Genomic DNA, 14487 nt, shown 5'->3' with positions numbered 1-14487 from the left:
CTAAAGAAACTTATACAGATCACTTTGACTAATTATCATTATTGTACAGTGAAAGCAGATGATTAGTGATAAGTGACATGCTCACCACTGCTTGATACTTGATCGAGCATTGGGGCAGGGGTGGGCATACCGCATGTGCAGCCAGTGCGGCTACATCGGGGCCCAGAGGCTCTGGGGGGCCCCTGCAGGGCAGCTAATAATGAGGGCAATCTGGCCTTTTTATCTGGCCCCAAGTCTCTGGGGGGGCCTGGCCAGATTGCCCTCATGTGAGGTGGGCAGAGAGATCCCTGCAAATCCGCTGCCTACAACGGAGCTGCAGCGATCCATCCTGCTTCCTGCCCGCGCTTCCTGTCTCACACAGCAGTCAGTGGCGTGGCTGGATGACATTATCATTCAGCACAGCAGCCAGTGAGAGGAAGCTGACGGTGATGCTGTGGCTGCAGAGAGCGTGTGGAGAGGTGAGAGGTGCGGTGTGCTGTGTGTGTAGAGATGAGTGGTGGTGTGCGTACGTAATGCTGCAGGGGAATGTGCAGAGAGGTGAATGGTGCTGTGTGTGTAAGTGGAGGAGAGAGCAATGATGGGGGTGATTGGGGAGAAGGCAGTGATAGGGTGGTGGCAGAGAAAGCAATGATGGGTGTGGTGGAAAGGGCAATAATGGGGGGTGGGGAGGAGAAAATGATGGAGATGGTGGAATGGGCAATGATGGGGTGGTGGAGACAAAGGCAATGATGGTGGTGGTGGGGGGGAAAGGCAATGAAGGTGGTAGTGGAAAGGAAAATGATGGTGGAAAGGGCAATGATGGGGATGATAGGGGAGGAGGAAATGATGGAGGTGGTGGAATGGGCAATGATGGGGTGGTGGGGGAGAAGGCAAAGATGGAGGTGGGGGAATGTGCAAAGATGGGGTGGTAAGGGAGAAAGCAGTGATGGAGGTGGTGGAAAAGGCAATGATGGGGGTGCTAGGGGAGAAGTCAATGATGGAGATGGGAAGAGGACAATAATGGGATGTGGGGGAGGAGGACAATGAGGGGGCGTGGGGGATTGGGAAGGGAGGAAGAGGGATTTATAATGGATTTAGGAACAGGGGGAGGTGGAGGAAGACATTTATTGCTGCTTATTATTTTTAACACAGTCCCTTAGTATATAGTGTAGTCACTTATTATACATGGAACACCCCCTTAGTATATAGTGTACTCACTTATGTATAGCACAGTCCCTTAGTATATAGTGTACTCGCTTATTATGTATAGTGCCATCCCTCATTATATAGTGTAGTCACTTTTTATGCCTAACACAGTCCCTTTGTATATAGTGTACTCACTTATTATGTATAACACCATCTTTACTTACATAGCTCCCTGTTTTATCATGTATAACATCATGCCTTATTACATACCATCCTCTCTAGTTATGTATGGTGCCGTCCCTTATTATATAGCTTCCTTTTCTGTTATGTACAGTGCTGTGTCTTACATAGTGTATTCTTGTCATTTTTGTTATTAACATCGCCCTCTTTTACTACATAGTCGGCTCTCTTGTTAGATATAAAATGACTGCTGATGGAGGAACCGGTGACCAGACTAATTGTCCATCATCTCCTCCATTAGAAAAAAAAGCTTTCCTATGCTCCATCAGCCATCATTGCATTATACAGCTAACAAGACAGGACGGTATGTAATAAAAAATGGAGCTCTATGTAATCCAATATGTAAGGGATGGTGCTGTACATAGCAAGAGAGGGCACTGTGTAAGGGACAGTAATAAACCTAATAAAGGAGACTATGTAATATATATACATGTGTGTGTGGCTATTTATATATACAGTATAACTTTTTATTTTTTTGCTGATGATGCTGTATGGGAGCTTGTTTTTGGCAGGACAAGATGACGTTTTCAGCGATACCAAGTATATTTACATACGTCTTTTTGATCTCGTATTATTCCACTTTTTGTTTGGCGGTATGATGGTAAAACAATGTTTTTTGCCTAATTTTTATTTATTTTTTTACGGTGTTCACTGAAGGGGCTAACTAGTGGGAAAGTTTTATAGAGCGCGTCGTAATGGACGTGGCGATACCAAATATGTGTACTTTTATTGTTTTTTTTATTTACATAAATTTATTTATTGGGAAAATATTTATTTATATATTTATTTAGGAATTTTTAAAAAATATTTTTTACACTTTGTAATATTTTTTCAGTTTTTTACATTGTCCCTGTATGGGACATTATTATAGAAAGTCAGATCGCTGATCTGACACTCTGCACAGCACAGTGTCAGATCAGCAATCTGACAGGCAGTGAAGAAGACATGCGGGCGCCTGCTAGCACCAATTGTGGGCATTGCTGCAGGATGTCAGCTGCCACATACAGCTAACACCCTCACGCGATCGCCGTGGCGCTCACCGTGAGGCCGCGCGATCGCAGCGCCGTAGTAGTACTGCTGTTTGTGGGAATGAAGCTCCCGCAGAGCAGTATTAGTACGGCGCATGTCGGGAAGGGGATAAAGGGAATCTGTCAGCATGTTTTGCTATGTAATTTGTGGACAGCATGAGGTAGGGGTTGAAATACAGATTTCAGGGATGTGCCAATTATCAAGCTATGTGCTGTTGTTTACTTACAATGAAGGTTTTATGACGGGGTGATTATTGTTGCTGAGACTATAGGGGGTTTTACACTAAGCGATATCGCTAGCAATATCGCTAAAACGTCACTGGTTTTGTGACGTTATAGCGATATTGCTAGTGATATCGCTATGTGTGATACTTACCAGCGACCGGCTCCCCCGCTGCTCATCGCTGATCGCGCGAGAATGTCCGGCTCCATTTCTCGTCGTCTGCTTCCTGCTGGGCTTCCTGCTGTGACGTCCAGCGACGCGTGGAGGCGGGCGGGAGGACGTCAGGATCGCTGTGTGTGAATGGTAAGTATCGTGCGCTGCGTCGCTGCTGCATCGCTGTGAGATCTTTCTGTATGAAAGCTCACTAGTGATCATTTAGCGATGCACCAGCGATCCTGACCGGGTCGGATCGCTGGTTGGATCGCTGGTGCATCGCTAAATGTAAAAGGGCCTTATGTCTCACATTGCCTGCTAGTCCGACTCCACCCTCTTCTTTGATAAACAGCTCACTTTTAATAGACTATGTACATAGAGCCTGGTGTGGGTGGGGTTAGCTTTCTCAGCTCTGCTGCATTCTACATATAAGAACTCGGATTGTGTCACAACTGCTGCACCCATTAAACTACCTGATATATTAGTGGCATCAGGGCCTCTTTACTACTTTCTGCTTCTCTCAGATGAGGTAGCATGCACCTGGCGACAGATTTCCTATAATGCTAACACTAAAATGCTAATACAAAGATATATTCTGTATAAATCATCGCTGCAATATTACTGAAAATTGCCAGAATCCGACTTTTCTTCCGCAGTAAGATCTGATGTGAACTGGTTAAACTGGCTGCAAGTTGCTGTGATTCCACCCTCCCCATTAGTAAGTAAATGTCCTCTGATCCAGCACCAGGGACTGTGGAGGGAAAGAAGCATTGAGATAACTTTGATAACTCTGTTATCTTTCTCTCACTTGTAAAGCCTGGATATGGATACATTAGCTGTGCTTCTCATTGGAGGACTGTGCTGTATTGCAGTGGAGGAGGTGGGAGACAGCAGAGCAGTATACAGACGCTTCTGCATTCACTTCTGCTGGGAAATCTCTTAGATGCAGGCTGGAGGTAGGAATAGGCTTCTATGCAGCAGTAGATGGATGCACAGTGAGGCTTGCTCTGTACACCAGGGTGAGTAGCATTCTGAATGCAAGGTGCCTCTAAGAAAGCAGCAAGAGCACACATCCAACTTGCAGAATTGCACAGCCCTTGTCACTGACAGCTAATGTGGATCTGAAACAAAAAGCAGCACTAAGACCCAGGAGGCATGTGAAGGGAAGCAGCATTGCCATTGACAGAGAAGAGAAATCCCATCAGTGCTGGCCCAGAGAAGAGTAGTGAAGTCAGTCACCTGCTGGTGAAGGACAGTAACACAGCCCCAGCAGGAGGAGAAGATCTCTGTCCCTTTCTCTCATCTTGGGAAGAGCCACCTTCTATTCCCTGCACTTGCTTGGCATAGCAGCACCCATCCAAAGGAGAAAGCCCCCTTGATTTTTTGGAGACTACTGCATATGTTGGAGGGAGATACATGAAAGTGTCATCTGCTGGGGATCATTACAGCCACTGTTAGGAGAAAGCTGTGCTGCTCTGCAATTGCTCATCATTAATGTAGGGAGCTAATTGCACGAGCAAGGAATGGATCCATGACATCTCCTGCTCTCTAGTTCGGACACATTTCTTTGCCTTCTGCCGCATAATGTCCAAGGAAGCAGCTCCTTAGGATGCAGCAATTCTCTGCTTTGTGGATATAAATAGTCAGATCGTGCAGAGCATTGCTCTTCATCTCCAGCATCCCTCACGGGGGGTCTGTGTCTGTCCTGGATCACCTGTCGCTGAAGAGAGCAGCACAGTGAATTGGGTTATTACAGGAGAGCATCAATACTCCTGGTCCATCAGGAGATAATGAGAGAGATCACAGCCGGGGGCTGGAGGACCAGGAGGACTTTCTGAGTCTAGATTGTGTCCAACTTTCCTGTGCAAGGAGAAAGTCCCCAGGAAAAGCAGGTAGGAGCCACCAGTAATAAGATCTAAAGGTGATGGGTGCACCTACAATGTATTAATGGCTGGGGACAAAACTAAGAGAATGGGGGCATCAGATGGGAGAACTTTCTTCTATAAGGTCATGGAATCTAGATGGCCTCTGTGTATCTGTGTGCATGTATGTTAATGATGACTAGAAGAGAAAAAAAGACTGTGTGTCTCATATCCATTGATGCGATTCCCTGCCCTGAGAGTTGTGCTGTTTAGCAGGTTATATCAGCAGGCAGGCTTCACTGTCTAGCACACATTGCATTGCAAATGGAACCGATCTATAACAGTAATGCATCCAGTCTGCAAACTCCTTGCTCCCTTTACAGTGTGCTGGAAATACAGATCTTATAGATCATAGTTCTGCATAGAAATCTGACCTATCCTAGATGTTGTTACTCCTATAGTAAAGACAATGGGAACAGATGTTTTAACAAATGTTTCTATTCATAGAGGAGTAACACAAGTGACATAAGGAGAGGGACTAGTTCTGGGGATATGGTGAATACTTTCATACTTTCACATATAGCTGTACAGGATCCTACTCCATGTGCCATGTGACTGCATATAGAAATGTGAGTGCATGCATGATATATATATATATATATATATATATTATACATTCTCTCCCTCTCTCTGTGTATGAAAATATATGTCTCTCCACTATATTCAAGTACACACCTTTACACTATGGGTCCAATGTAGAATACTAGGTGTGTATACGTACACACTGACCTGGGATTGGGATTAACTTTTATGTAACCCTTTAGGGTCTTGTCTGCTTATTCCCTGAGGGTTCCTTATGATTCATATTGTATTAACTGTCCTCTGACAATGAAGAATTAAACCGCGATAAAGTAGGATAATCACAGGGCGCATTACATGGATTATGCCGCCATACATGATCTACCATTACCAATGATTTATGATGCACAACAGAGTCGTGCTCCTGCCCAGACAGCTGCCTGTGAGCTCCACATTGCCTCTTCTATTACTAAGTACCATGCCTGTTACCCCTCTTTATCCTGCTATTTACATCCATCCATCGCCAATGACCAGATGCACTTGGCTTGGTAATGAAGTAATTGTGGGTAATATATTGTAACATGAGAGGGCAATAATGGAACTTGGCTTCTTGGGCAACTTCCTAAAACATATTAATGTTGCTAAGCAAGTACATGACTGCTGAATACTCTAGCATCTATTAAAGTATATTTTAAAGTGGATAGCTTTAAGTTCCAGGCTACATAGGCTGCCATGGCTAATGATACACTTTACATGCAAGCATTATAGCAAATCTATTTATTCTGTATGGGAGTATATGAAGGCATTAAGAGTCGTGTCAAGAGTCATTCTCTGGATGAGCTAGGTCAATCAAATTATCTGTGTGCGCTTTTCTCATGCATTCTCTATATCCTCCTGGATAAAAGGCATTGTGACTTCAAGATATGTGCTGTTTTGGGGTTCACCTGTGTTGGGGTTCTATATATATGTAAGTCTGTAGGACTTCACATTATTAGAAGATACAGAATTGCTCTACACTTACTAATAATCTGAGAATACTGTTAATTAGAATTTTGGAATTCGCTTTGGAATATCTATCTATCATCTATCTATACCATGTCTAGCCATCCATCCATCGTATAATTGAATTGACTGTTTTAAAACCTGCTAATGGCTATTTGGTGTTACATTACACATGTATTATACAAGTTATTTTGTGGCATGAAGTAGGTAATATAACGTATTGGCTTTCTGAGTGGGAAATCCAACTTTCATGAATCATTATAAATCAATACAAGAAGCAGGGGGCAGAGGAGGAATGTGTATGTGGGTCGAGCAAGCCATGCATATCCATTTTAGGGAAGATATTCTAACATTCCTTGGTGTTTTCATTACATCTAAATATATAAATACTATTATTCAGCCATAAATTCTCCAATTCTCAAGGAGAGCCTATAACCACTGTTCCCTATAAGCTGTGCTCTCTGGAAATGACAGAGTTAAAAAATACCACATTCTGCAGACAGGTATATCTGTAATTGGGCTCCTCATTAGTGTGCTGCTTTAACGCCTTCATGTTCAGCTTAAAGGGAACTCAGCATACCACTATCTGTTATCTGTCATATTAAAGGGGTTGTTGTAACATATAATATTGCTGACCCACGGGCCCCTCTTTGAGCAGTCATTATTGGCTTTGGTGGTGACGGAATGTAGACATTGAATTGAATGGAAACCATACAGCTCCATACACTGCTTAGTGGCCACTTTACGGTACTGCAAATCACCTCCTATTGTCTTAAGTAGGAGCCAATGTGCAGTCGTCTCTCCATCACATTGAGAGGAGTTGTGCTGTTGAGCGTCTACATCTGGCAACTGGCGGTGCTAATAACAGCTGATCAGTGAGTGGTGCTCGGTGTCAGACCCCCATCAAATTGATATTGCTAACTGATCCTAAGAATAGTCAACAATATTATATACCTGGAAAAGTCCTTTCCATAATTATATATCACCTTATCATTATGGAAACTTAGCTTTAAACTTTATTAACATTGCCATGAATATACACTCAGATACAGGTTTAGGGAATCTAAAATGACAATGTAAAAAGCATAGGTGATGTGTGATAAGCCAAGTAGTCCACCATCTGTTAACATAGGCCTTCCCACATCTGTAGACATCTGCGTGATATTGGAGTTTTAAAGTGGTATATAGAAATGATTATATTCTAAAAATATCAGAAACACTTTATATTCCCTTGAATGTTTATTGATGGTAACGTTTAATAATCTAATGTACTGTACTACTGTACCTGCAAGATGTAGGAAATAAAGGAAACATTTATATTATTTCAACCTAACACATGGCAGACATCTAAAGAAATGGCTAAAGTGCAAACTGCGCTGTATTTGTATAACATAATAATAACAGCATATATATTTATTGTTAGAGACGGCGGAACGCACTAAATATTAAATAATAGAAAGTGTGTTCGCCCCCTGGGGTCCACCGTGCAGTAGGTGTTAAAACCGCTGCTAGACAATGGCAGACACGCTATATGGCGGTATAATGCGCACAGGTTCAACGTCACCCGATGTGCGCAGAGCGGACTCTGTTAACTCACAGAGGCGCTGTAACATAAACATAAACACCGAGCCTGTTAGACTCACAGGTCTCAGTGAAATTGCACGCACGGTATCAGGTCACAGGACACAGGTCCAAGACAGGGGACGGTGTCCATCTAGACCTACCGTGCGTGCGGCATCGCTACTGCGGACGCCGATAAATGCTGCTGAATGCAACGCGACGGCAGACACAGCCACTATGCGATAGTGCCGTGAGAGACGTGACACCATCGGACGCTAGTGTAGAGGTGCGGTGTGCACAGTGGCCTAAGGTTTGCCACTGTCTGGTGCTGACTGTTTCTATAGTTCCCTATCCACATGTGTAATATCAGAGGGAGGGGAATCTTAATAAGTCAGTCACCAGAATCATACATCCATCACCATTCACACATCTAGCAAGAAGAGTCTTTACTAGCACATGGCCGAGCGGCCATGCGGGCCTTATATAGCCGTGCGCTGCCGGGACCTTCCAGATCTCTGAGATGGACCAATCAGATCAGGAGAAGGACCTGAGCACGTGACTCCCCATCTCCAATGGGAGATCGTCTCGTGAGCATGCCCAGTAGCGGGACGAGAGGACTTAGCTTGCTGCAGGACAGCCTGTGCTGCTATTGCTGACCCAGAGGTAGCAGCAACAACTAGTCCTACAGAGCTGGTCTGAGCATAGCGTCTGGGAAGCTGAGATTGCTGTGCAGGCTCCTGAGCGGTCGGTGGAGAATGGGAGACCACTGGATGCAAGGTTCTGGATTCCTGCTGTGCAGCTGCAGGAACCTGAAGCCTAACATTTATAATGGCAACTAATATAAACTAATTTTTCCACCATCTATCTATCTATCATCTATCTATATCATATCAATCCTGTGGTCCTCTTGTGTGGCAGAAAAGCTGTTTACCCCTCAGTCATGTACCTAGCTCCTCACCACCTATAGATATGTGTACACCTTGATTAGGAAACATATTGATGGTCCACACCCTCCTGCACAAGTTCAAAATGGTGTGGTGAAATCACCTTAGAACACACTAGGTTACTTTGTCTGCACCAAGTGGTTGCATTCTCTGGGTGGGATGACATTACAGAAATTCTGGAACTAAATAATCATAGTACTGTAAGGCTAAGTTCATACGAGTGCATAAAAAATTGTCCGATTTTCATCCAGGAAAAACAGAGAATTTCGTTGGCATCTGTTTTTGGACATCAGCAGTTATTAAAATTTACAAGACCATATTCAATTTCTTATGTTAAGAATTGCAATGTATCCATAAATATTGGATGCTATATGGTTAATCCATATAGGATCAGATTTATTTTTTGTGCACCCATACACCTGAATTGGCAAATCTCATCCAAACTAAGGATGGGATGAGAATGAGTGCATGCTGTGAGCTGGTTTCACTTTGATTTTTTTTCACATTTACATTTATTCTGTGTAAAAAGACAATCATTTGAACAGTCACATTGACTAATATTGGTCCCATTGCCAGTTTTCCCTGCAGACAGCACTCGGACCAAAAGTACATTCACGAGTAAAGAATTATTGACTTTTAGCTACCTTTTTAGATGTGCTGTCTCTTCCATCTTTCCTTGGTTTGTTACTGCCAGAAACATGGCATCCTTTGGTCCGATCCTCTTTCCCACGTTAGGATTAGCTTGATCAAGCTCCTTCACCTTTCCTCTTTAATTCTTCTAATACCTGAGTTGTGAGATGCTTTTATTTCTGTATGACAGAGGATTTTCTTTAATCCATCAGGAGCCAGCAACTTCTTAGTGTACCAATAAGAAAAAAACAATCCCCAATAATATCGTGTTCTTGATACATTCATTTTGTAAAGTTGGGAGGGAGCTTTGGTAGCTGAGGGACATCAATACTTTGCCTTGGAACTTCTTGACCTGATCTAGTAAGACCAAGAAAGACTGGAAATGGAAGTGGAAACATCTTTTTTTTATCATATAATATACTTTAATATAATTTATCTTCTGATATGTCTATAAATAACTTCTGTACACGATTTAGTTTCTGAATTCAAAACCTGATGACTAGACAGAAATGTGTGATGTTTCTTAGTCATTACTTATCTCTTCCTTCAGAAGTTTCTTCTTTTGAGTCAATCACTGATAGACTGACATGTAGAGCTCCATTTCATATTAAAAAAATAAGTATTTCAGAAAGTACAGCTAGTATTATTCAGTTATCTGGCTCCTGCTACATATCATAATACACAACTCATATAGGTGTCTACAGACCTCAGTTTAGCCTGTCCCATGGACTCCTTGTTTGCCTTTTCGGGTATCTAGCCTTTGCTTCAGGGTCCCTTTGGTTACATCTATTTAGTAGATGCTAGCGGGAGGAGCAAGATAAAGTGCAAAACTTGTGCAAGACAGGTCAAAACCAAAGAGATGAGGACAGTGATAATTAGGAACCAAATATAAAGTCAAGGGATAGCTGGGCTTAAATTCAGAAGGTCAAGGCAGTTATGTCAAGGGAAAAAAGGTCAGGAAGTCCAATAGTCAATTAAAGGAGGAAATGCAAGTGTTAAACAGCAGAATAAGTAAGAAGCAAAGATGGCACAAAATGAAAGGTCAGTTCAATACACAGAGGCATGTAAAAGTTTGGGCACCTAACTACTGTTATTGTGAACAGTTAAGCAAATTGAAGATGAAATGATCACTAAAAGGCCTAATGCTAAAGATGACACATTCCCTTTGTATTTTAAGAAAAAAAAATAATTTCATCTTTTACATTTTAAAAAATTGCAAAAAGGAAATTGGGTCGTTGCAAATGTTTGGCCACTCTGCATGTTTAGTACTAATAGCACCCTTTTTTCAAAGTATCACAGCTTTTAAATGCTTTTTGTAGCCAGACAAGAGTCTTTCTATGTTTGTTTGAGGAATATTCATCCATTCTTCCTTGGAAAATTCTTCCATTTCTGTGAGATTCCAGGCACTTCTATTTTGAGGTCTAGCCACAGATTTTCAATAATGTTCATATTAGGAGACTGTGAGGGCCATTGTAAAACCTTCAGCTTGTGCCTTTTGAGGTAGCCTATAATGGATTTTGACATGTGTTTAGGATCATTATTTCTTTTCAACTTTTTCAGATGGTGTTATGTTTCCATCAAAAATGTGTTGAAATTTCATTCAATCCATTCTTCCGTCTACCCGTAAAATTGTTCAATGTATCATTGGCTGCAACGCACCCAAAACATGATTGATCCACCACCTTGCTTAATGGTTGGCGAGATGTTGTTTTCCTTAAATTCTGTGCCCATTTTTTTCCACACACACCTTTTGATCATTAAAGTTTTCTGACCCCGAAATCCATATTTTGTTTCTTCAGCTAATTTGTGCTGTATTGTGATACACAACACCCCTATACATATTTTTTTTGCTGTTTATTTCATTCCTCCTGAATTTTACTTAATTCCCTGAATCCACTCTGTTAACTTGCAGCTCTACCAAACATAACAGCGCTCTGTGGTTTATTATCTAATTTCACAGCTAGAGCTGGCACTGCCCGGCCTCAGTGTCAAGCCCCGTCCCCTGCCCACCCTCCGCACACAGATTGGTTATCAGTAATCTGTCCCTGTGCTGACCTCTTTCATCACTCCAGTATGGGAAATAACAGAGCTGTGTTATGTGTCTGTGGAAACCAGCACAATTAGTATGTTAAGTACTGTAAAGAGTCTATAGTGATGTGTGTGTGTGTGTATACCACAAAATACACCTCAGCTGCAGCAGAACCTCAGTCTATAGTGATGGATGGATGTATTAGGGAGGGATGGATGGACACAGCATATTACATTCACCTATGTAGATTTTCTTTTCTGATTCATCCAATCAGCTGAGTCATTCCCCTGCTGCCTCTCACTGTGTGCTGCACAGGGAGGCTGGAGCGGGAGGCAGGAAGGTGGTGGGTCTGGCAGAGACTGGGGTGGATATGACCAGTCTCTGCCAAACAGGAAAACTCTTGTCGGTAAGTGAGCAACTCTTCCAGAATCAAGAGACAGCTGCTCACCAGACTAAGTGTGATATCTAAAACACCATGCAGAATGATGACAGGGAGTATGTTAGAAACTGTCAGGATTCTCCATCGTAGGTACACACACAAGTTATACAGAAAGCCAGAACAACCCCTTTAAGGCCAAAGAGTTTTATTTTAATCTCAACGGTCCACTGGACTTGTTTCCAAAGTGCGTCAGGCTTGTTGAGATTTGCTTTTGCATACTTCTGATGCCAAATTTTATGATGAGGACGCAGGAGAGGTTTTATTCTGATGACTCTTCCATAAATGCCATACTTGTGGAGGTGTCTCTGAAGAGTAGAACCTTTCTGAAGGTCCTTTGCAGTCGAGTGAGAGTTCTCTAGCAATGATATGAGCAGATCTCAGTGAAAATTTGCTTGGTCTTCCAGACCTTATCTTGACTGTCACTGTTCCTGTTAACTGCTATTTTGTAATTCATCTTCAACTTGCTTAACTGGTCACAGTAACAGTAATTTTGACCAGGGGGACCCAAACCTTTACCTGCCACTGTAAAGTGCACCAGAGAAACCTGGTTGATACCTATTAATTTACAATGAAAGATACACTAGTGGAGATTTCAGTAGTACTGCTAGTGCGCTCATTGGCCACCAAACCTTTTTCCTTATTGACCCAAGAAATTGGCTGTAGAGCAGGATCATGGGACATCGTTAAAGAGGTTTTTTCATTCAGAAAAGTTTTTTTCATATGCTGTATTGGAAGTAAAAAATAAAATAAAATTCTGCTTTACTTACCCTGCCTTGGTAAAGAGATGTGTTTCCACCACTGCCCTGGACACCACAAAAGCCAATCAGTGAAACCAGCAGCTCTGTGTAGCTTGTCCCGTCTACATCAGCAGGTTCACTGGGCTCAGTTATTCTTTGCAGCACTATAGAAGTGATTGTAGTGCTTCCGACAATGTCTGACACTGGAAAGCAGCAGTGAAGGAGACAGTGAAGGGCTGCAGCAGTTTTTTATACTAATGAACCATGTAGGAAAATCTTTTCTAAAAGGCAGCAGCCCTTTCAGTTATGTTAAATTATAGGCTGGTTGAGGCACACATTGTCCAATCGAAGGAAAGTGCACATCCCCTTCAGTAACTACCACAAGTATTGGCTGGGTTACGTGCATGCCATCTAGAGCAAGCAAAGTCGCTAGTGAGTTTATTGCAAACATAAGTGCAAATATTCCAAAAATTAGTACAATCTATGGTGGACAGGAATCTCCTTCTTAATCTTCAAAAGGGGTACTGCAGCAGCTGAAGTGTGCATTCTACAAATATTGTACCCTTTATATTGTAAGGAATACTTGAGAGCACTGGGATCTCTATAAATGCACTAAGCCTGTAGTCTCATGCTTTTATTTGGTAGAGAACCTCTTGCTGACTTCTTCTATTCTTTAAGCCTACGGTAAGCTCGGCCACAAAATGTAACTATAGAATCGAAATGGCCATCGGCTTGACATTTCTCAATTAAAATGTTCACTTGCGCAATACATTTTCTAACTACTAATTCACATGAATTAAAATCCGTCAGTTTATAAATAACTTGACCATTAACAAAATCAGCCAAGGTTTCCACATATGCATTCGGCCATACAGTAAGCTGCACTTTGTGTCACAGCACAGCTATAACGTTGCTTTGTACTGAAGTTCTTTATTGCAGTCTACATTATTTTGCAGTACCAGAAATTGCATTTTTGCATAGGAATACACTGACCTACAATAAACACCAGCTGTTTTATTTTACTGTGTAATATCAAAAAGATAAGGGGATGCTGAGAAATTCTAAAGATCTTGCTTAAACTTCAACAGTATCTTCTCGCATCTAAATACTGTAGCATTTCGAACAGCGGAAGTCTCTGCAAGTTAGGAAGCACTTTAGATATCTTTTTTAGTGTTCTCCTGTAGGGTCGGTAGGGCGAGCTGGAGGGGTGGTCCCTCTTCTTACCGCGCAGAGACGAAAGCAGAGACACGATGAGGCAGATTCTGGGTGCAACAGGTTCAAGTTTATTGTTCACCGTCCGACTGACGGTCCTCGCAGCACACCGCGATATCTCTCTCTCAGCCCTCCGTGTCCAGGGCCGCTTCAACACCGTACGTTACACTAGGGACGTATTTATACGTACCGTCCCGTCTCACACTGTGACAATCCTGACAGCTCAGTCACTGTGGCCACCTTAGGCCCGTACACCATCAGCACTTTACTGGCCAGTTTCGTCGTTACACATACGGTGTCCTTCACCCAGAGCCTCGTCTCTGCTGCGGTCCTTTCCTGTCAGGACCACCCCCCTGACGTTTCCTCTCCTCAGTCCCCTTGGTCGGATTCTCCTCAGGGCACACAGACTGGCGTAGTCCTCCTGTCACCTGAGCTCCCCCTGGGGACTGGAACTTTCTGGAACCCTCCCTCAGTATTTATAACTCCCCCGGTTCCTTGAAACTGTCACTCTAACTGTCACCACGCCCCCCATGACCAACGGTTTCTAAAGCCCTAAGCTGCTGTAAAGTCCTTTGCTCACACTCCACCCTGCCATCTAATGGTCATCCCAAGGTACTGCACGTCCACTACACTTTCCTAGTTGTTTCCCCACTGTAATCACTGACTCCTACCTACACTGTGCAAACCTATCTTTCTTCACTCTGACTAGTCCGTCCGTCCGTCA

The 14487-nt window shown here is 42.8% G+C and overlaps 1 protein-coding gene across 3 annotated transcripts in view; it reads left to right on the top strand.

Moving 5' to 3' along the window:
• Positions 1-3706: 3706 nt before the first annotated feature.
• SGCZ (sarcoglycan zeta) overlaps positions 3707-14487 on the top strand; it is a 1731118-nt gene continuing 1720337 nt past the window's right edge. For all 3 annotated transcript variants that reach the window (XM_073583597.1, XM_073583598.1, XM_073583596.1), the window contains exon 1: positions 3707-4661. The gene's annotated coding sequence lies outside the window, so the exon portion shown is untranslated. The remainder of the gene's footprint in view (positions 4662-14487) is intronic.

The sequence above is a fragment of the Dendrobates tinctorius genome, unplaced genomic scaffold (assembly GCF_039654945.1).
Source record: "Dendrobates tinctorius isolate UK_male_01 unplaced genomic scaffold, ASM3965494v1 ptg000079l, whole genome shotgun sequence".
Lineage (NCBI taxonomy): Eukaryota > Metazoa > Chordata > Amphibia > Anura > Dendrobatidae > Dendrobates > Dendrobates tinctorius.
This window is presented reverse-complemented; position numbering and strand designations above follow the sequence as displayed.